Source organism: Hemicordylus capensis, chromosome 2 (assembly GCF_027244095.1).
Source record: "Hemicordylus capensis ecotype Gifberg chromosome 2, rHemCap1.1.pri, whole genome shotgun sequence".
NCBI lineage: Eukaryota > Metazoa > Chordata > Lepidosauria > Squamata > Cordylidae > Hemicordylus > Hemicordylus capensis.
The window spans coordinates 127,194,476-127,218,324 of record NC_069658.1 but is presented as its reverse complement, the minus strand read 5'-3'; the positions used below and the strand labels follow the sequence as shown (position 1 = coordinate 127,218,324).

Sequence of the window (23,849 nt, the reverse complement as noted above, 5' to 3'; positions counted from 1 at the left end):
AAAGGAACAGAAGATGTGAACATAGATTGAGCCTCAGCACCAGACCATTATGTATACAAATGGGAACTGTGACCTGTGTGTCAGAGGGCAAGTCAAGATGTAAGAAGAAAGTGAAAGGCAAAGTGTCAGAGAACAGTCCAACACTGGGCAGGATTCATACAGAGGCAGGACAAGTCAAGGCCTAATCAAGTCAGGCATGAATAGATGTGAAGCACAGGTAAGGAACTCTAGCTAGAGCTATCAAGCAGCCTCCCAGCAGCTTCTTCCTGCTTCCTTTGATGGGAGCTGTTGGGAGGCCGGAGCCAAAGAAATCAGTGGAGTTTCAAAGGTTTCATTAGCCTGCATTCCAAGGCACTGTAGAACCAAGGATCCAAGGAGTAATTCCTAAGTGCATCATAAGAGCTCTCTTCGGACATCATGTTTTATGCCAGTACAGAAACCTGCACATATGCCTATACAAATGCAGGGTACTGATAGGAAGTGCGCCACTGCAGAGGTGTTGAACATAATGCCTGAAAAACTGCATATGCATGCAGATCTGTGTACAGATCATACATGTATTGAACATAATGTGTGAATGTTATGAATCTGAAGTCATAAAGAAACATTATGTGCCTTGATATGGCAGACAATAACAGTAAATAATCCCTTATATTGTCTGGAATTAAATGGGGTCATGGAGTACGCCTTGGGTCGATTATAGCCATCTACAGACTTTATTATTAGGGAGAGGAAGAGTGGGAGTGCAGCAGCCAGCCAATGTTCTCTTTCAACACACCCCTCTCAGACATCCTCACACTCAACACTTGTCAGGGCTGCCTTCTCAGTCAATGAGGAAGAATTATCCCTGTGTTTAGCCACTTGCGTCTGTGGACAACCATGGAACATGGGGGTGTTTGGGGGTGCAGGAAGTACACTGGCATGGGGTGTGTAGCTGGCAGGCATCAACTCTGTCCACTGGATGCAGAAATAATGACATCTGGTGAGGGCTTACATGGCCTAAGACTGGGTGTGCAGTGAAATGAATTGTTTGATTGCTTCACTGCACATGTGGGTTTGTTAAAGGGTTTTTTAAAATGTGTGTAGTCATTTCACTGTGCTGCTGCAAAGGCAGCCAAGAAAACTGGTAATCTGTGGTATTAAAAAAATGCCTCTGTAAATAAATTCGGTTTAGATGTATGAAGTAAATTCTATATCCAAACTCGGCCCTCAAGTTCCCAGTCCCCATTTTGACCCACTCTTTGTGTTATGAATCAGTGTGCTCTTGACATAACCGATTTCTGGACTGGGGGCTGCCTATGTTTTTGCCTGCTCTTTTCCAAACACATCTGATAGCTATTGCTGTTTCTTTCTGCTGTAATGATGGATTTCTCACACTTATTTTCTTCAGAAGGATACTATAAAGATGGTATTATGATTCTGGTGAGATACTGCAGAGATGCTGGATGAACTGGTGTTGGGTACATGAAAAATGCTTCAGATACCTGTGAAACTGTTTCCTATTAACCTCACATAACTCTCTTCCATAGCAGGAAGCAAAACCAATGAATTTACTGTTGCATCTCTTTCACATCCTCTGAATGTCTTTTAAGGTGTGTCGTCAGAGAAACAGCAATGCAGTGAAATTAAATTTATATCTGTTGTGCCAAAAGGCAGCAAAAATGGTACAGTAATAAAGGTACCTTGTCAGCTTTATGGAGACAAAATGTGTAGTTTAATAGAATTAGTATATTTTGAGGAAATAATTTACTATCCCCCAAAAGCCACAATCTCATAATACCTTTATTAGGACCAACCAAAATGACTTAGCCAAGCTTTCAAGTTCTCCAGAACTCTTCATCAGGCTAGATGTAAAACAGTTCCGCTAATAAAGAATGGACAGAAAAGGTCTGCTCAGAAAAACTGTGTTCAGTTTAGCTCTAAATAAAGTCAGAGTTCTACAATAAAATTTTATACATTTTGGAAAGGAAATAATGAGGAAAAAGAGATGACAAAAGAGAAGTTAAACATTAAAAAATGACAGTCCAGTCGTGGATATTCAGAAGCATGTATCAGTTCATTAGGATGTACTCTTGGGTGCATGGATATACCGTATGTTTGTAACTTTTATGTTCTATAGCATGGTTCCAAGCAGTCGGTTCCAGTTAGTCCATGGCAGAAATAACAACAACAAAGGAAATGCAGCACAATCGTATGCATTTGAAGAGAATCTCAGGATTTCTCCTAAGGGACAATTTTATTAAGATATTATTGAGAGAGTTTTGACGGCTTCCACATTTGGGGTGTTGTATGTTTGGCAGCTGACCTTTGATGCCAAACCTGAATAGGAGATGTGTACTCCATGTCAAGGTGCTGATTAGGACTTCCTCTTCATATGCTGACCAAACAGTAGCAAATTGAGGCAGAAGATCTGCAAGATCTGTTTTGGATATAGATAAATTGTTTTCCATTTATGAATAAGAATTAAAATTTGGCAGGTGCTTCTCTGAGCCCCTGCCCCCCACCAACTGCCACACCACATGCTAACCTATTCCTGAGTCTCCTCCTGACCCTCAGAGGTGATTCTTCAGGAGCTGCAGTGGAGAGGTAGAGTTGTGGTAGCAAGCATGAGTTGTGCCTTTTGCTAAGCAAGGTACACCTTGGTTTTCATTTGGATGTGTGACTACCTGAGAGCACTGTCTGCTGTAAGATATTCCCCTAAGGGCAATGTTCTTCACTGTGTGGCCAGTGGGCCACTGGCAGCCCATACAGACCCCGCGGAGAGCCCTTGACTTTCCTCTCCCCCCCCCCCGCTCCACCTGCCGCCAACACACGCTTCTGTGACATCCTCTGAGTGGGAAATGGGAAAGACAGGAAGGCCACTGGCCAGCACCTTCAGCTTGAGCCCTCCCCCCTCAACACTGGGGCACACGCTGGGCCAAGCATAGGTGTTGCTCCCTGGTAACTGTCTACTGGGCCTGAATGAAGCTTTGACCAAAACTTAATACTCTGCACAGTCCCCCTGCATAGTGCCCCTGATACCATGTGGACACCTTTTCACTATGTTGCCAAGTGCTGGGAGGTGGGTCCTTTAAAGGAAATTGAGCCCTCTTGAGCCCCTTCGCCATCTTGGAAGGCTTGCACTGAGTGCTGGGAAGTGTAGCGCTTTCCTCCTCAGCCATGGGAGAGCTCCGTTTCTCTTCAAGGGCCCTCTCAGCACTGGATAAAAATGCAGTACTGTGTGGAGGTCAGCACTGAGAAATGGCTTTTAAATTGAAGGAGGGGTGGTTTTTTTGTTTTGGTCAGAGTGGGCCCCACTTGAAAAAATAGCAAAGACCACTGCCTTAGGGAATGGGGCTGTAGTTCAGCAGTAGGGTATCTGCTTGCATGCAGAAGGTCCCCGGTTCAATTCAAGGTATGGCTGGGAAAGACTTCTTCCTGAAACCCTGGAGAGCTGCTTAGGGATGTGCATGAAATTGATTTTGCAAGCTCGAAGCAAAACGCAAAATGGCTGAAATGTTTTGTTGAACAGAAATCTAACTGGTTTTTTCGATAAAACAAAACTTGAAACATTTTGAGTGTTTTGGCCATAGTGAACAATGGGGGAACTTGAAACACCCCATTGTTCCCCATGGGTACCTCCTTTGGACACCAAAGTGGGTTGTATGGGAGAGCATGGTTGGTGCTACCTACCACCCAACCCACAAAAGAAATGGGCTTGCATGCAAATGTTAACACATTAAAAACCTTTCCCACAAACCCCCATAGGATCCGATGTGGATTTTGAGGAAAGGTTAAAAAGTTGTTTTAAATCGCCTGCTTGCCCATTTCTTTTGTGGGCTGGGTGGTAGGTAACACCCATCATGCCCCACTACATAACTCACTCTGCTGTCCCTAGGAGGTAGCCATGGGGAACAGTGGGGTGTTTTGACTTTCCACATTCCCTATGGCGGGAACAAGCTGAGTCACAGAGTGAATGCATACAAGTTTTGCAATGTATTTTGCAACCCTGTCTTGAAAAACACTGTAGAAGCACACAGTAAAAGGGAATCTGTTCCTCCCCACACAGAACATATGTTTCAAGCACAATCAAAAAATGGCCAATAGAGAATCACTAATCCAGAATCCACTGCTATCCATAGTGCCTGCATTGCAATAACATCATGGGCACAAGTTTCTCTCTCACACACAATTATGACTCCTTACTTCCTAGCATTGAAAGAGCTGCCACAACAGCAAGTATGTATGTATTTGTTTATTTCGGCCCAAGGCCAGCATATATCAACAAGTATAGCCACAAGCTCAACTAGAGCAACCTCAGCCACATTTTGACTGAGTACACCTTGCAATGCAGACTGTAGAGCTGGCAAACAAGTTAGTCTCAAGGCCAGACATGGAACTCATCACAGTAAACATGAAGAAATATCACAGACAGAGAGAGAACTGCCACTGTCCAAATTCTCCCCTCAGCACTAGGGGTGTGCAATTTGGGTTTTCAGGTGATTCGGCTTGGACCCGAACCGAATCACCCCTGTTCTGTTTTGTGCCCGAATCTGGGTCACCCGAATCACCCTTGATTCGGTTCGGATTCGGATTTAATCCAAATCCGAATCGATTCGGGTGGGTAAAAAGGGGCCCAGGGGCAAAATTTTGGGGTGGGGTGGTAGTGCCCAAATGGGTGGAGTCTACCATCCCAATTTCAGGGGGATTGGGCAAAGGGCTGATTTTTGGTGATTTTTTAAAAGTTTTAGTGACTTTGGGGCAGTTCAGGGGCATAGCATGGGATCTGGGCAAAAGGAGTGGGGTGGGGTGGTAGTGCCTAATGGGTGCAGGCTACCACCCCAATTTCAGGGGGATTGGGCAAAGGGCTGATTTTTGGGAAATTTCTGAATTTTTCATGTCTTTGGGGCAGATTGGGGCAGAAAGTGGGGCCTGGGGCAGAATAGTGGGGTGGGGTGGTAGTGCCTAATGGGTGGAGGCTGACACCCCAATTTCAGGGGGATTGGACAAAGGGCTGATTTTTTGAGAATTTTTGAAGTTTTAGTGACTTTGGGGCAGTTTGGGGGCAGAAAGTGGATCTGCCCCAAAAGAGTGGGGTGGGATGGTAGTGCCTAATGGGTGGAGGCTACCACCCCAATTTCAGGGGGATTGGGCAGAGGGCTGATTTTTGGGGAATATTTGAAGTTTGGGTGTCTTTGGGGCAGATTGGGGGCAGTAAGTGGATCTGCCCCAAAGGAGTGGGGTGGGCTGGTAGATAGTGCCTAATGGGTGGAGGCTACCACCCGTCCCCAATTTCAGAGTGATTGGGCAGAGGGGTGAATTTTGGTGAATTTCTCAGGTTTGTCTTCATAAGGTGAAGTGTGCTGAATTGATTACTTCCTCATATTAATAGTAAGTGTGAAAAAGTGAAAGTGGGGTCATGAGAGTTGTTTAATTGAAAAAAATCTCATTTGCTATGATAGAATGAGAATTCACACCTCATGTGAAAATAAAACCACAGAATCAAACATTCCTTCCCTCTCTCCTGATGTATCCTTTTCAAGAGAGGCACACTATAAGGGCTCTCTCTGCCACCCTGGCCCTTTGAACACATTTTGAAACACTCTCCTTTTGTATTTGCCCCTCCCTCCTCCCTTCTCCCAGCCAATGTGGGCACAGTTGCCCATTACAACACTTGCCTATCAAGAAGCCAGGAGATTGCAAACCAATTGGAAGCCAGTGCCAGAAAACCAATCTGCAAGGCCTCCAAAGTGGTGCTCAAAATGTTAAAATGTTTCAAATCGAAACCGGGTTCCAAGCTCAAAACAGGCCCTTTATATAAAGGTCATTTTGTTTTGAGCTTGAAACACTTGGAACAGCCGATTTTTAGTCAAAATGTTTCAACGTCAAAAGGTTTTGCACATCCATATTAGTATAGTATAGCCAGTATAGTCAAAACTGAGCTAGATGGACCAATGGCGAATAAGTGAAAAAGTCCCATTTCATGAGCTTCCTTATTCTCACACTTCATTGGATGCAACCTAATTTGTCAACAGTTTGTCAGAGCTATTTAGGACAGTTGAGAATTTTCATATTCAAACAAGGAAAAAAATTACTCTGTCTCTTTCTTTTAAAAAGAAATTAAAATTAAACAAAGAAAAGATGTTTTCTAGATCAAAGGCAATTTTTTAAAATGGTATCTCAAACCATAGGGAGAAGGCAGAGGCACTCTTACCCCTGGACTTCGAGGCTGAAGTCCAGGACCTCCACAGCCCCGGGTGGGGGGCGGGAAGGCAAATCTTCTTTAGTCTGTCGCAGGTGGTGTGGTCGCCTGGCAGAGCATGGTGATGCTTAATTTGCAGGGGGGAGGCCCTCCAAAGGCCTTTAGATCCAGGCTCCAAAATTACCTAGGTGCATCTCTGGGAGAAGGAATGCAAAATAAGAGCCAGAAATCAAAGGTAAGAGTAGAAAAGTAATAATCCAAATAAATTGTGTCTCAATGTGAAAATAGAAACTAAAACAAACCAAAAAATTAATGGTATCCATTAAATATTCAATATAGAGTAAGCTGACAAGGAAAGGCAAGAAAGAAAGAAGCAAAAGAGCATTCCCGGAAAAATAAACTTTGCTCCAAGGACCATGAAATTGATTATTTTATCCCTGGAAGGAGAATATAAAAATGTTATTGGTAGGAATAAAAAAATTAATAAAAGAAGATTCAGCAACACATATTGATTATGGTGTTTTAACAAAACTAAAAAGATTGATGACATGCAAGCTGCACTCTTAGAGCGCATGGGCAAAGCAAGGAAAAGTTCTAGAACTGATGGAGTAAAAACACAAGAGGATTTCACTTTCCATGAAACAGCCTCTCAGATATGAATTGAAATGCTAAAAAGGCAGGCAGAAGGACTTTAAAAAATAAAACAATAATCTGTGAAGTATGAGTGGTGGTTTTAAAAGAAGTAGTGTGTGTGTGGGGGGGTGTGTGTCCATGGGACTTGGCAATATACATCTGCATTCATGTTTAAAGGCTTGTGGTTTGTGCCTGAGGATACATCCACACATCATGATTGTTGTGAGAAAGTTCAGTGTATTCCACAGAAAACACATAATGTATAGATATCACACACATAATGTATAGATATCACACACATTTACATGCAACTTTAAATACCAATGCTGTTTAAAGTCTGGCTGATTGAGTCAGCTTTCCCAAACATACACTGGTGTTTAAAAATGCATGTCTGCTTCTATATATGATGTTGTTAAATTACACCATGAATCTCTCTAAGCCCCTTTTAAAGCCATCCAAGCTGGTGGCCATCACCACATCCCATGGCAAAGAATTCCATAGATAAATCATGTGCTGTGTGAAAAGGTACTTGCTCTTGTCGGTCCTACATTTCCCGACCTTGAGTTTCATGGGGTGACCCCTGGTTCTAGTGTTGTGAGACCACTTCCTATTGGTCTAAACCAAGGGTGTCAAACTGCGGGCCCCCTGCTCAGCTGTTCTTGGCCTACAACTCCAATCACCCCTGGCTACTAGCTGAGGATCACCGTTCCCTCTAAGGTGCGTGACTGCGTGCGCTCCCACAAAGTTCATCCCCCGCACAGAAAATTCCCGGCAAAGAAAGTCTCGTACTGTGCTCCAAGGGCTGCTTACAATGCCAGCAGTCTTCCCCGCCCTGCCACCACTGAATTAGTTCTTGCTATGGCCAGAGTTGGGAAACTGGCTTTCTTGTCCAAGCGATTAGCCTGCTCTAACCTCGGCGGGAGCCAAGAGATTTTACAGGCAGCCGGTACCACGGCTGCTTTTCTTGCAGTCGGAGGATCCTGGAGCCCAGAGGGCAGCAGCCAGCCACTCTGAGAGGAGGTGCAGGCTTGCAGGCACGTGTGTACTCTCTCCCCAGCCCCACCACCTCCAGCAGCTTTCTCCAGTCTGCCACGGTGGAGGAAGCAGCAGGAGGAGGTGTGGGGGGGTGGCAGGCTCTGTCCTCCCGAGGTGGATGTTGTTAGTTCAGAAGAGGCTCGCAAGCAGCTTCCTTTCTCTTCTGCCTCCCCCCGCCATCCCTGGCTCCCTACAGGCTTCCTTATCCAATGGGAAAGCCAGGGGAGGGGCTTCTGCCGAGAACTCCAATGCAGCAGTGCTAGGAGAGAGAACAAGAGAGAGCATGTGCACAGCAGTGTTCAAGCCAGGATAAAACTTTAGAGGAGACAGAAGTGGAGGTCATGGGGGTGCTGAGGAGGAGATGGGACAAGACACAGTTGTGTGTGTGTGTGTGTACAGACATTGTGTAGACTCCTCTGGAATCTATTGCCCAAAATCACAGATTAAAGGCTGGTTAAGAGTAGCTTTTAGGGGGGTCTACGCGCAAAGTAGTTGTGCACAGAACTGCAGCCTTAAGTACCATTGGAGTTTCCAGATCATATATTCAGGGGATCTGCCCCTATAAGTCACATATTTGAGTCACTGACAGAGGCTATTGCTCCTATAGTTTCAGGAAAGACCCTTCAGGACATTTTATGTGGAACAAAGCCCTCCTATATCAGTGAATTCTTCATTTGAGGACTTCATGAATCATTATAAGCCAAGCATTTTGCTGTAGCGAGGTTGTGTATTGCATCCCTTTTGTGGCTGGCATTTAGCTAGTTACAGGTGCCACAAAAGAGTTTGCAATTCTGCGTTCTTTCCACTTCAACATTTCACTCTCTCACCTGTCCAATGAATCTTTTTGCCAAAATAATGGAAGGAATTCCTAACTATTTGCAAGCCATCGCTGAACTATCTGAGCTATTTTGTGGAAATGGGGAGATCCTGTCTCACTACAAGGATTCCTGAATCCTTCAGGTCCCATCCAGGATTCTATGTAATTAAGTATGCTGGGTAGGGCTCTAACCCCAAGGGTGTAGAGTTCAAATTTTAGTACTGTAGTAAACTCAGTCAATGCACTGCTGCCCATGAATGATCCAGTCCTTTTAAAGCTGGTATTAATGCTTTTAAACAAGTGAAGTTTGCATTTTTAAACTGTTTGTTTCAGTATCATTCAGGTCACTGTGATGTTAAGCTAAATGCATGACATCCTTATCTAAATATATGACAATCTGAATGTATGGCTTTCTTATCCTGCAAACATTTTTAAGAGCCTTGTTTTAGATTCTGCCTTGTTTTTAGCCTACTTTCCAGTAGGCTTATGAGATCATCTGGCATTTTGTGTGTGTGTCCATCTGTGTGTGTCCATGTGTGCCATCAACTTTGCAACGCCTGGACCAATATGAACCAAATTGGGTACAGTTGTAGGGACACACAAGGACACCTCAATGGCATGGTTTGTGATGATGTCATCCACCCCGCTCCAAGATGGCAGATGCATAAACTTTTGAGGCACAAGTGGGCTAACTTGTGAACTGCCTAACCAAATTTGAACCAAATTTGCTACAGCTGCAGGGGCACATAGGGTGTGTGAGGATGTTATCCATTCCAATTCAAGATGGCAGCTGCATAAACATCTGTGGCACAAGTGGGCTAATCTATGGACCATCTAACCAATTAAAACCAAATTAGGTACAGTTGCAGTGGTTGACACACAGGGACACTTCAACGGCATAGCTTGTGATGATGTAATCCACACCAATATTGGCCAGATCAGGAAAAATAACTTCGATCTAAATTATTGTGAGCATTATCTAATGATATATTATGTTTTCTCCCAGCCCACTGGTAGTATTGATGAATAATGGTGATGATGGTAGCAATCGACTTTCGGCCCATGTTCTGTATTAAAAAAGAATATTTGTTGCAACCATTGAAACATATGCAGATTGTTTTATTAATTATGTTTTTCATCTGCATATTTTCTAATGCTCCAAACTATGATAAATAAAATATTTTCTAATTCTAATTCTGAAATCTCACAGCACAAACTAATAATGTGGTTCTGTATTAGCCCCCGTACGTTCTGGTGCAGGGGATAAAAATATATTTATTTTTATGTAGGGTTTTGGTGTTCTTGTTTCTGTAAATTCTTTCCAACTTTGCTCCCCCACAACCTTCAACACTGGCATAGCTAACTATACTAGGAGAGCTAGTGTAGTGCATCGAGGAGAGTCAAGACAATTTTGTTCCTACAGCGCTGGACTGAGACAATGGGAAATTGTGTGAAAAATTCCTGACTCAGTCCTGAAGTTCTTATCAGCTCACTTGCTTATCTACTTATTTGTTGAATAGACTTATACTCTGGTTTTAAATATCAATTCCCAGAGCAGCTTACAATGAGAACAAAAATAAAACACAATATAAATATTAATACAAGATAAAATATAAGAAACAGAATATATTGTGAGCCGTCCAGGGCCTTTTTTGTATGGGGCACATACAAATGTACTAAATTTATTTATTTAGTACACACAAATGTACTAAATAAATAAATATATTTTTTATTATTTATTATTAAAACTTTTATACCGCCTTTCGAAAAGGCTCAGGGCAGTTTACATTAAAATATATCTAAAACACTTCAGACCAACAGATTAAAAATATCCTAAAATAAAAAGTCCTGCAGCATCCTTCCAAAAATGGATAGAGATGAAGGCAGTCTCACTTCCGTGAAGTTCCACAATTGTGATGCCACCACCAAACAGGCGCTGTCACTGGTGGTTGTCAAAAAGGTACTGAAGATGGGCTAGGTAGCAGGCCTCCAAGGCTGATCTTAGGGCACAGCCCCTAAGATCAGGCTCATATAGGTAAAGGTGAACCTTCTCTCACTTTAACTACCTGATGGGGTGGTATGAAAACAGAATGCAATAACCTGATATGTGCTGTCTTGCACTTCTTGGAGGAAAGCTGTGGGGGTAGTATTTTAGATAAATACTTACAGTGCCTATGAAGAAGAATGTTTGCTCAAAATGCACGAACCAACAATAAACCACATTTCAGTACACTTTGGAGGTTTCCACATTGGTTCCTCCTTCCTTTCCTTTGTTAGAATCATACATACACCAGCCTAGGGTAAGGAGGTAACCAACATACCTGGCATAAGGAGGGCTATAATGTAACTCACAAAACCTCTGTGGATGGCATTAAACCACTGACACAATGAAGAGAGTGGATGCTCAGGCAATGCTCACATGCTAATTTCACCAATACCCCTTCCCCCAAAGCCTTGAATAAAGATCAAACTACTAGTCTGTGCTGCAGACTGCATTAAATTCTCCTGCAATGAATGAATGAGTTTCACAAATGCAGTTTTACATTAGTGAAACTGATTAATCAACAGCATATTTAGTTTTGTAATAAATGGTGGATGTGTTTGGGTAGCTGAAGTTAGTCAAGTTCCTTTATGAAACCAAATTAATCTGAATTTTAAATATAAGCACCAGAAGCCTCACAATTGAAAAGTTCTATTAATATATTTAAAATGTATTTCATAACAGCATTTTTCTATTATGCACCTATAATTAATGTGACTATAAATGTGTTGAAAAAGAGACAGATGAAAGTTCTGAAAGCATTCAAAGCTGCCCTTTAGTGGAATCACATTAACATATGTGAATGCTTTTATTGTTTGCACATTCAAACTGATTATCAAACCAATCAAGGCTGAATCTGCATTAGAAGGGGGAAATTATAGTTACCATTCTTTTACAATAACAAAGTTGCATTTCATTTTTCACCATAATCTATAATTGTGTTGGCATGCACACACACACTCACACATTACTCCTTCCTTGTTTTTATGTCTGCAAAATCTGGTTATAGCTACCACAATTAAGATTGTGGTAGCTTTTGGGGGTTGTTGGGATCAAAGCTACCTCCATAAGCTTTAGCAAAAAGCAAATTTTACAAACCATGGGAGAATATATATTTAGAGTCTCTTTGGCTGTTGCAAAGTATGGGGAAAGCAAACCCAAAGGACAGTTGCATGTCTGAAATTCACACGTTTGTATGAAGTACGGTAGTCGCTAATCTCTTTTGTCTGTCTTGAAGCTTCTGCCAATCATTGAATGAAACCAACAGACAGAAGATTCAGGACAGGCAAAAGAAAGCACTTCTTCACACAGCACATAATTAATTTATGGAATGCAGTAATGGTTCAGCAAGGAAAATCCCCTAAGGTGCAAGGGTACAAACGTTTCAGATAAACCAGAAGGGGACAGAATAGAACCAGGAGTAGAGCAGATGGAAGCACATGACAGCTGGTCAAAAAGGACAAATGACAGTAAGGAAGATCGCACACGCCAGCGCCAGATAAGAGACTTGGTGTATAGATGTTTATATACCAATGCCAGATGTCTCTGAGCCAAGATGGGCAAGCTGGAGTGCTTGGTTGCTAATAAAAACATAAATATAGTGAGCATAAAAGAAACCTGTTGGAACGGTGAGAACCAGTGAGACACTGTTATTCTTGGATTAAAAATCTACAGAAAAGACGGGGGAGGGAGGATTGGGGGTGGAGTAGCACTGTATATTAAAGAAGGGATAGAATGCAACAAGCTAGAAAACTTAGGAGGACAGGAGTCTTCCACAGAATCATTGGTGACAGTATGAGGACTGAAAGGAAATGTGTTACTAGGGACATGCATCGCCCTCTGGATCAAAACACTGAGAGTGACCTGGATTTTAGAAGCAAATCAGAGAGGTGTCAAATAAAGATAGAGTTGTGATAATGGGTGATTTTGATTATCCTCACATAGAATGGGCAAATTCATGTATGAATATTGACACAGAGGCCAGATTTCTAGACATGCTAAATGACTGTGCCTTAGAACTGTCGGTCATGGAACCAACCAGAGAGGAGACGTTGGACTTAATCCTGACTGGTGCCTAGGACCTGCTGCATCAGAGTTGCAGAACCATTGGGGAACAGTGACCATAGTATGATCCAATTCAGCTTATATTATTTTATTTTATTTTAAATATATTTCTATACCACTCAAAACCTGCATCTCTAAATGAATTATTTGCATCTGTCTTCATGGCAAAGGACACTGACCACATATCCTCTCCAGAATTGAGCTTCTTAGGCTTGGAGGCTGAAGAACTGGACCAATTTGTGGTGATGAGAGAGGATGTTCTAGACTGTCTTGAAAAACTAAAAAAATAACAAATCACCAGGGCCAAATTGTGAGTCACCAAGGGAATATTGTGAACTGCTCAGGGACCTTTTTGTATGGGGCAGTACTAAGATGTACTAAATAAATAAATAATAAATAAATGGCATCCACCCAAGTGTTCTGAAGGAAGGAACTTCAATGTGAAAATGCTGATCTCCTAGCAAATATATGTAACCTGTACCTACAGGCAGGCTCTGTACCAGAGGACTGGAGAGTATTTAATGCTACTCCGGTTTCCAAAATGGGATCCGGAGGGGGGGCAGTGATCTGGAAAATTACAGGACGGTTAGTTTAACTCCTGTGCTTGTAAATTGATGGAAAGCATTCTCAAGGACCAAATTATTAAACATACAGAAGAACAGGCCTTGCTGAAGGAAAACCAGCATGGCTTCTGCAAGGGCAAGTCTTGCCTCACTAACTTTTTGGAGTTCTTTGAGAGTGTCAACAGGCCTGTGGATAAAGGTGATCTGGTCAACATAGTATACTTGGACTTCCAAAAAGCGTTTGACAAAGTCTCCCACCTTTTGAGTAAATTCTTGAGTAAATTTAGCAGTCATGGGATAAAGGTCCAGGTTCATGTGTGGATTGATAACTGGTTGAAGGACAGGAAACAGAGGGCAGGAATAAATGGACAGTATTCGTAATGGAGGGAAGCTAGAAGTGAGATCCCCTTGGGATCTGTACTGGGACCAGTGCTCTTTAACTTATTCATAAATGACCTTGAAGCAGGGGTAAGCAGTGAAGTGGCCACATTTGCAGATGACATTATAAACTATTTAGGGGAGTGCAGTCCAAAACAGATTGCAAGAAGCTTCCAAAACAAATAGCAAGAATCATCCACTCAAGAGTGGATGACAAAATGGCAAATGTGGTCCAGTGTAAGCAAGTGTAGACTAATGCATATTGGGGCAAAAAACCCCACAAAAAACACAAAACCCCACACCCAACTTCACATATACACTGATTGGGGTCTGTCAGTGACTGGCCAGGAGAGAGATCTTGGGGTCGTGGTGGACAGCTCGTTCAATGTGTCACCTCAGAGTGTGGCAGCTGTGAAAAAGGCAAATTCCATGCTAGGGGCCATTAAGAGGGGGGCTGGAAATAAAAATGCTAATGTTATAATACCCTTATACAAATCTATGGTGCGGCCACATTTGGAGTACTGTGTACAGTTCTGGTCACCGTATCTTAAGAAAGATATTGTTGAACTGGGAAATGGGCAGAAGAGGCCAACCAAGATGATCAGGGGCCTGGAGCACCTTACCTATGAGGTAAGGCTACAGCATCTGGTGTTTTTTAGTTTGGAAAAGAGATGACTTCAGGGAGACATGATAGAGGTCTATAAAGTTATTCATGGAGTAGAGAGAGGGAAAGAAAGAAATTTTTCTCCCTCTCTCACAACACTAGAACCAGGTGTCATCCCATGAAACTGAAAGCTGGGAAATTTAAGACAGACAAGAAGAAGTACTTTTCACACAGTGCATAATTAATCTATGGAATTCTCTGCCATGGAATGTGGTGATGTCCACTAGCTTGGATGGCTTTAAAAGGGGCTGAGAAAAAATTCATGGAGAACAGGTATATCAGTGGCAGCTAATCATGATGGGAGGGGGTCTGATGCAACAGGGCTATTATGTTCTTATCTGCTTTGAATGTTATATAATGAACAAGGGAAGCAAAAAAACAAAACAAAACCAGCACACGTACCTACTTTTCAAGATGCTCATCATGTACAAAGTGGTTAAAATGTCATTTGGCAATTGAATGCCCTATCTAGAAAGGTGCGGGCATTTATTTATTTATTTTAAGACTTCAAAGGGACTCCATCTGCTTGCAGGGAATTTAGCTAGAGGATGAGGGCCATTTACCTGTCTTGAGATGATGAGTATGAAGAAACCATAGTGAATGGTGAGCCAAACAGGCTATGACTGTCTGACATTATCATTTCTCCCTTCTGTATAAGGGAAAAGCCCACCTAGCATTCCTCCTTCTAAATCATTGTTTGCATTTCTACAGCATGGCCATATTTGCACATAATGTGAAACCACAGGTAAACAGGGAAGATGTCTCCGTTACGTCCGAATGCATGCAACCGCAGTTTCACTGCAAAAGTGAGTCTCAGTTTGACTCACCAAACTCCAAACTCCTCGCCAAAGGGTCTATAGTAAATTTTGCTGCCCCAACCTGAGGCTTGGCGTCATCGTTATGTCAGAACACTGACAGCACCATAACAGCCGTTTCATTAGCTTTCTGGAGCCACAATAATAGTGTCACAGACCCACCCAGGATCATGCCTGCTCCACGCCAGTAGCACTTCTCACTGGCCAAGTCTCCAAGCACTCACCCCACCCCTCCTGTCTCCAATCCAACAAAGCATTTGCCCAGCAACAGGGATGCTGCCACATCCCATCCTAAGCTTCAAAGCCTGTCACACAGGTGCATGCCCTTTTCAAACTCTGTCCCTTGTCCTCCCCTCCTGGCAATCAAGAGAAAAGGGGGACAGGATGTATAGATGGGCACTAAGTGATTTGCTCCCAAAAAATGAAGTGGTGATGATGTATGTTCACAACACACCGCTGTGAGATGGCAACACAGGCAGGGCAACCCTGCTAGAACACTGGGACGGGAATATATGGCAGGGCCAGTGTTGAGTTTAAAAGGCAGCTCCAACTAGGGATTTCTCAATGGACAAGGTCTATTTTTTGTACAGTGATGTTGGGGAAGGGGGCCCAACCCCTTCCTCTCGTGGGTACCTGTGCGGTCCCTAGGCTTATTCATGAGAAGGGCCGGGCAGCAGGATCAGCATTTCTCCAGTAAAAGGAGTGGATGCTGGTCCAGAGCAGACCACTCACTCATAAGAGTGTACGGCCATGGGGATACCCCTTAACAACTTCTGAGAAGAACTATCTGTGGGGACAGGGGTGTTGGGTAGAATTGCTAATAATATGTGATGACGAACCCCTTTATCCCATGGACCGCTCTCCTACAAGAGTGTCAGGCCATGGGGTAACTGACACTGGTAACAACTCTTTCTTGTAGAGCCTAAGTTGAAATGATCCACATATCAATACTACAATATAAATATGGATTTTTGCCTCAATCATTCCTCTCCATTTTCCTGCTTGCAAAGTATCTTACAATGGATTAATGGCCTAAATTGATTTGCCCTGTAAAATCTATAAACAACTAAAAGATGCTTAGGTTGCTGCATCTATTCAGTTAATTTCCCATCCTCCTACCAACTCACCGGGCGTTTCCTGATTTTGGTGTCTCTTTCTTCCCCTGGTAATGTGTTTGAGCCCAGACATCATGAAACTGGCTGGCAAGTTTACTGCAGGCATCCACTTCACCTCAGTTCCCTGCCCCTCAACACACACATTCAAGCCACTTCAAGAAGAGCAAAGTTGTTCTGGCTTCAATAATTAGTGGAGGTGTATTTGTTGTAAGAAATGAAAGGTCTTATGTTGCATATGAGTGTGACTAAGTTGACACCCAGATTGTTTATATTCAAGCAATGGGTGAGTTTATCATACCACTACAGTTCTAACAGGATTCCATGTTTTTCCGCCTCTGTTATAACTGTCCCTATCCACCCCCAGCACAGTACCTCCAGTGAATGTGGCTGGTGTCTATCTTATGGTGTGTGGTGGGTTTTTTTTTAGGTTGTGAGCCCTTTGGGGACAGGGATCCATCTTATTTATTTATTATCTCTCTGTGTAAACTGCCCTGAGTCATTTTTGGAAGGGCAGTATAGAAATCGAATAAATGAATGAATGAATAAAATAAATAAATGGATCTTTCTGCTCAAAATGATTTAATTTAATTGTTGGAATCAATGAAGAAGCGCCCCAAAGATATGTCAAAGGACATATAGAGGTTGTTCACATGACTGGGTGGGAAGGGCAGCAGGCAGGCAGCGGGAGGAGAAGGCTGGTTAAACTCAACTTTCCCCCAGATGAACTATCACATATTTCTGGGAGCATGGACCACACTCCCAGATGAGCAGCGCTGCGTGGCCTCCCGATATCCCACAGTGCATGTCCCAGCCTCTGTCCCAGCCTCCGGATGCGTCCCAGTCTCTGTATATCCCACAATGCACTGTATGATATGTGCAATGCATTGGGGGATCCTCCCTGGAGACGGAGACGGGCGCTCTAGGCGCCCATATCTGTGTGCGGCTGGGCTAGAAGCAGCCTGAGCTCACATATGAGCAGGAAGCCTGGGTTAAGGGAATGCTTGCTCCCTTAACCTCAACTAAAAGCCAGGCTAAAAAGCCGGGCTAAGCAGCACTGCCCCACTGGGATTGGGACCCATGTGCAGCCTAACCCAGGCTGGGTTCTCATGTGCAGCCTAACCCAGGCTCTCATGTGGTTCTCATGTGCCCCCTAACCCAGGCTGGGTGTGAGAACAGCCACCCTATTTAGTTGCATCTTCATAGCACTGTGTTGTCATAGCACAGTGGGCAGTAATTATGAAAAGGGAACCAAAAAGGTAGAAACTCTGGCCCTGTAAATAAACTGAGCTTGTAACAGTGCAGGTAAATTTATCCAAGGCAGTAAGTTGATCAGCATGAGACAAATGAATGACTTCTTTTTTCTTTCCATGTTGGAAAATAAATTGAGAAATACAAATGAAAAATGTTGTGGTGGGATGGAACATTCATATAGATTTTCAGGAAAGGTCTGTGTATTGGAGACCTAGGAATATACTGTATTGTTCTCAGATGTTACTAATATTCCACTGATGTGTTCCTTGTATGTGCACTCTTCCATGAAGAAAATACTTCAGACTGGAAGCAGCAACTAATATTGCTAGTCAAAACCAATAATAGTAGAGATGATAGCAAAGAAGATCCATAATTGCCAATGGATCTTGGATCTCTGACATCCAGATCCAGTGTAGTAGCTCATCAGAATAGGAAGCCGCTGGCCAAAAAGGAACTACTGAAACATACTGAAGTATTGAAAAGTACTGAAACTTTACTATGTGTCAGGTGACACAAAGAGCCAATGGGCTTTACATAGCTTACTTTTATCATACTGCCCTGAGTCATTTTGGAAGGGCAGTATATAAATCAAATAAATAGAAAAAATAAAATAAATACTCTAGCCTGGCTCCTTAGTCTGAGCAGTCCACTTGCTAGGGGTATGCCGAAATGGTTCAAACTTGAACTGAACCAGCCTCAAAAAAGAAAAAGGTGGCTGGTCTGAGTTTGAACTGAACCCAGCCCAGTCTGCTATGGACTGGTTTGATCCAGTCGAGTGGCTATGCTTGTAAAGGGGAATGTGGTGAGGATTTACAAGCATTGGGGAATCCTATTTTTAAAAGGGTTCAAAGGGTGGCCGGGGTGTGTGTGTGTGTTGGGCCGGCAAGAGGGCACCTTACCGGCCGCCATGGCAGTGCAATGGCAATGCTTCCTCTAAACCCCCACTGGCGCTCCCCCGCAGCAGCGTGATCTGCATGGTGGGCTGCGCTGCTGGGGCGAGCGCTGCTGGGGTTTAGAGGAGCCGCTGCAGCCAGTAAGGTGCACTCTCACCACCTCCCCAGCCTGCCTTGGAACTCTTTTAAAGGCAGGATTCTCCTTTGATTGTAAATCAAAGGGGTCTCCTTTGACCCCTTGAACCAGGTCAAACTGGTTCAACCAAACAGACTGGACAGCCGGCCGGTTCAACCAAACCAATTTGCGGACTGGGTGTTCCATTCAAATTTGATTTGAATTCAAACTGAACTGCCAAAACCTGTTCCAAGCATGCCCCTACCACCTGCTTCTCCTCAGAGCTCCGTATATACCCCAGGATGCTGGTTTACAATATTTCATCCAGTTATACATGCATAGAGGATATTGAAGTTTAAGCAAAAATGCAAATGCACTCTGGTGCATGGTATGGTTCCTGTGTGCCCCTTCCATGACTCATACCCTTGTTCCCATTGTGCCATTGAAGCTCGCTTTTCAAGCTTCCTCCTTAAAGTACTTTACATTGCATGTTTTTCAACTAAAGCTTTTCATTATTATGACTGCTCATACATTTTATCCCTTGTAAAATTTGCCAGCCGTCAAGCAGGCTGGAATTACACAAAAGCAAATCATCAGTTTAATGACAACACAAAAGTGAATACTGTGTGTTTCTTCCCTCTAGATAGCCAAACTAGTCTCCCACCACCTACCATCATATTTTCTTCTAAGGAAGATGGTGACTTTTACAGATAACTTTTGTTTCAGAACACTGACCTGCTTATCCTTTGGTGTATTCAGCTCTTGTCACGTGTCTCACTGAGCTTATGACAATCTCCCCTGTTCTTTTCAAATGTAATTTGGACAGTAACATTTATAGGCTGAAAGGCTGTGTGTTGATCTGATTTCTCCTTGGGAAGATTTGCAGCATCTGTGGACAGGGCACATTTTTCTGACATGGGCCTACTGTCAAGATTTCCAAAGGGTTTATGAGACCAATATTAGATCGAAGAGCCTTAAAGTGTAATTTAGTGGGCTCACACCAGATATTTGCAAAATCTGAAGAGATCTATACAGTTTTCCTCCTCAGATCAGAGGCATTTTTTGTAGAATAAGTAGTTTATGCTTGTAAAGTATTTCTACTGCTAGGAGTAGGATTAGACTGGCCATACATAGACTGTAATTAATATAAATGCATGTTTCTTTATTATAGATACAGTTGTAGGTTTGAAAATAAAGATGTATATTCTCAAAGTCTTGCTTTTCATTCAGATATTTGTTGCACAGCAAAAACAAAAACAAAACATGAGCACAGAGCCAAATCACCTTCAACTTTCCTAAGCAATTATGGGGTGTGTGTGTGGGGTGGTGTGGTGTGGGGTGGTGATGGCTTGGAACTAAAGAACCATGAGTGCGAGAGAATGTATTTGTGCCATTCTGTAAACCCTTCTGCAAATATTTCTCACAGAGCAACACCACAGTGTATTGAGGGTTATGAGGGTGTTAGAAACATAAGGAGGCTATTCCCACGATCAGGCAAAATCGGGCTAGGAGAGCCTAGCCCAATTTTGCCTGACTGTGAGAACCACCGGGCTCACCGGCGGTTAACCCACTTAACCATCCCCTAAGCCCAGGTTAGTGGAGCGAGCGCTCTGCTAACCCAGGCTCTACAATCGTGATTTGCTGTGGGAACTCACGAGTAGACCCCCAACCGGGAGGCTGAAAAGCAGCCTCCCAGCTCTGGGATCTCTCCAGCATGCCCTGTGTACTTGCACAGGGCATGCTGGAGCTTCCGGGGGCCACGCACCCCCCGATCCCCCCAGCCTCTGCCGGCTCCGTAACAGAGCCAGCAGTCATGTGGACGGCTGGTTCAGCTGCCCGAAGCAGACTAACTGCTCATCTGCGGGGAGAGCAGGCTTAGCCCACTCTCCCCGCAAACCCCATCCAGGCCCTGTGAATAACAAAGATGTAGTCCATAGCATATGAACTCTGGAATGCCATTCAAAGTTTTGAAAATTATTTATGCAAAGCATTTCAAAGCAGCTCGCACAAGTAAAAGGACTCCAAATTTGGGGTCACTTATCTAATGTAATCTTATTCCACAAGGTTGATAACAGCCCTTCCATGAGTGGAAGACATCCACTATCAGAAGGGAACCTAGTAAGCCCCTGATTACTAGAAAAATCTGAAAACGTCTCTCTCACACGAGGGAAGATTAAATATACACCATGCTGATTGAGGTGTTTCCAGACCAACCAGAAGACTACAATTTAGCACATATACAATTCAGGCTACTCCCAATTCCTAGAGGAATCTTGAAATGTTACCTTTCCCCCCCCTCTCTCCAGATGGGGAACATGAATTGACCCCCACCAAAAAAATGTTTAATGTTCCTCTTCAAAAAAGCACAGCTGAAAATATAACTCCAAATGGTAGAGCCTGCACATGGAGCTAGCATACAGAGTAAATGGATATTGGTTGAATACAAAAATTAACTATCTTAAAATAAGACTGTTCTCCTTTTTTTTTTTTTTTTTTGGTCCTTCTCTGCTTCCCACGCAAATAGCAGCTATGTTTTAGTTTCAGGATCACCTGCCATATGCTAATGGTATATTTACAGGTGTTGGCAGTAGCTCCAAAGCCACCCACACAGCTGAGAATGATGCCTGAATTGCAAAGAAATGGATGACATTACACTTCCCCACTCTTCTAGCAGACAGTGCTGTGACCATTGCAGCAGACAGGGAGGAAGTGCCATATGTAAGATATTTACCAAATTGGTGAGTCACACACAATTTTTGCTTCTGGCACTTTCACTAGAGCTTGGTTGAAGTAATGCCCTACTGAAATTCAGTCCAAACTGGAAGGTTGTTGCTTGCAAAACATCCCACCAAAAGCCCCCACAATACAAACTTTGAAAAAATATGTTCTGTGTTTTGCAGCCATGATTCATTCATTATTGTGCAGGAGGAGGAAAGTATGTCCTTGCATGGCCTAGAGAATGGAGAAACAGAGAAATGTCTTCCCATCTTAGGCAACTGGACAATGCTTGCTCTCTTCTGGCAAGAGTTAACATTGCCTAGTTGCCTTGGCCAGGGGTTCCCAAGCTTGAGCCCCCAGATGTTGGACTACAATGCCCATTATCCCTGCCTAGGCAATGTGGGGATAAATCCTGCTCCGTGAAAGAACAGACTGAGGCATCCCTGCATCAGCGAGCCAACACAGTGATGCACTTCCTTTCCCTGGCCACATGCAATGGGCAAAGTGTGCTCAAGTTTATAGGCCTCCCCACAATGAAGCATCAATAACCCCTGCTAATTTGGTAAAGAGGCACCTTTTCACATGGTGATACTCTTTATTTAGCAGGGGGAGAGCAACTGGCCCTATCCACCCCCAGCACAGTAACTTCAGGGACTGTTGCTGGTGTCTGTCTTATGGTGTGTGTTTTTAGATTGTGAGCCCTTTGGGGACAGGGATCCATCTTATTTATTTATAGAAACTGAATTAATAATGATGATGATGATGATGATGATGATGATGCAGATGAAACAGTGGACTACCTAATCAGCTGTTGTAAAAAGATCGCACAGACTGACTACAAACAAAGGCATGACAAGGTAGCAGGGATGATACACTGGAACATCTCCAAAAAATACAAGCTACCTGTAGCCAAAAATTGGTGGGACCATAAAATTAAAAAAGTTGTAGAAAACGAAGATGCAAAAATATTATGGGACTTCAGACTACAAACAGACAAACATCTGCCACACAATACACCAGATATAACTGTAGTCGAGAAGAAAGAAAAACAAGTGAAAATAATCGACATAGCAATACCAGGGGATAGCAGAATAGAAGAAAAAGAAATAGAAAAAATAACAAAATACAAAGATCTACAAATTGAAATTGAAAGGCTGTGGCAGAAGAAGACCCAAATAATCCCAGTGGTAATTGGCACCCTAGGTGCAATTCCAAAACAACTTGAAGAGCACCTCAACACCATAGGGGCCACAGAAATCACCATCAGCCAATTATAAAAAGCAACTTTACTGGGATCAGCCTATATTCTGCGACGATATCTATAATAACATCAATAACACTGATAATAAAATTCAGCCATCCCAGGTCCTTGGGAAGGACTTGATGTCTGGATAAAACAAACCAGTCAATAACACCTGTCTGACTGTGTAAATAAATAATAATAATAAATTAATAGGCAGTTTTTCAGCCTGCAAAGTAGAAGCTATTTAACTCATCTTTAGTTTTCAATGGCTTATTTCACTGAAATTAAAGTGAGCTGAAGATCACTTACAATTTATATTATGGTGTGTTTATGTGTAATCTGCCTTGAGCACTCTATTTTGGAGGTGGAAAGGCAGGACATATGAGTTATTAGATAAATTGTAGATGTACTTATTTAAGCTGCATTTTTAGCCAGTGTTGATATACACACATATGAAGCTGCCTTATAGTATTTCAAACCATTGGTCTATTTAGCCCATTATTATCTGCCCTCTTTGGTAACTGCCCTATGTTCTCAGGCAGGAGTTTTTCCACCCACTTGCAGAGGCGTATCTAGGGAAAATAGCGCCTAGGGCAAGCACTGAAATTGCACCCCCTGTCCAAATATCTGACACCCATCTTTCAGATAACTTTACCTTAATATCAGCTGAAAAATACAAGTCAAGCTTGTTAATCTTTTCATATTTCAAAAACTATTTATCAGTGGACGTAGCCAGACCAAAATATGCTGGAAAACTACAAATTTCAGTATGCTGGGGCTCATGAAATACCCAAATACTATGTGGAGGTGTACTTGGAAAACTAAACAGAAGTGCCTGTCTAATTCTCTACTATGAATTGTAGCATCACTGTTACATATGTTTTAAAAATAAATAGAGAATTTGACTTTTCCCAGATACTCTGAAAATAATTAAAGGATATGCAGAGTAAACTGTGTCACTGCTTGGAATATAGTCTAATATTTCTTGCTCTCTTTCTCTCATTTTAACTGTCTTTCTGAAACTCCCAGTGGGCCTTTATACTAAGGATTTCACACTGACTCAAAGACAAACTCACCATTCTCCCTCCCACTGCTGGCCTCTTAATTCATCGCCACAGCCCGTCCCGGGCTGATTTTTGGGCCTATTCGGGCCTGCAAAGATCGGCGTGGTGGCCATTTTGGAGGCTGCAACACATGCTCAAATGGCCTCTGTGAGGCCTGGCAAGGCCTAGGACCTCACAGGGACCATTTGAGCATGTGTGGTGGCTATTTGATAGATAGATAGATAGATAGCCGTTGAAAACAAAATGGCCACCGCACATG

The 23,849-nt window shown here is 43.0% G+C and overlaps 1 protein-coding gene and 1 long non-coding RNA gene across 11 annotated transcripts in view; one reads left to right on the top strand and one right to left on the bottom strand.

Moving 5' to 3' along the window:
* LINGO2 (leucine rich repeat and Ig domain containing 2) overlaps window positions 1-23,849 on the top strand; it is a 937,252-nt gene that overhangs the window by 572,796 nt on the left and 340,607 nt on the right. The window lies entirely within an intron of this gene.
* LOC128345767 (uncharacterized) lies at window positions 1,898-23,732 on the bottom strand. Of its 2 annotated transcripts, none has more exons than XR_008316640.1 (3): window positions 23,603-23,732; window positions 19,301-19,454; window positions 1,898-2,419 (listed from the first exon to the last, which is right to left on the bottom strand). It is a non-coding gene; the product is annotated as an uncharacterized LOC128345767 (long non-coding RNA). The 2 variants fall into 2 exon arrangements; XR_008316641.1 differs by lacking the exon at window positions 1,898-2,419 and adding an exon at window positions 2,554-2,573.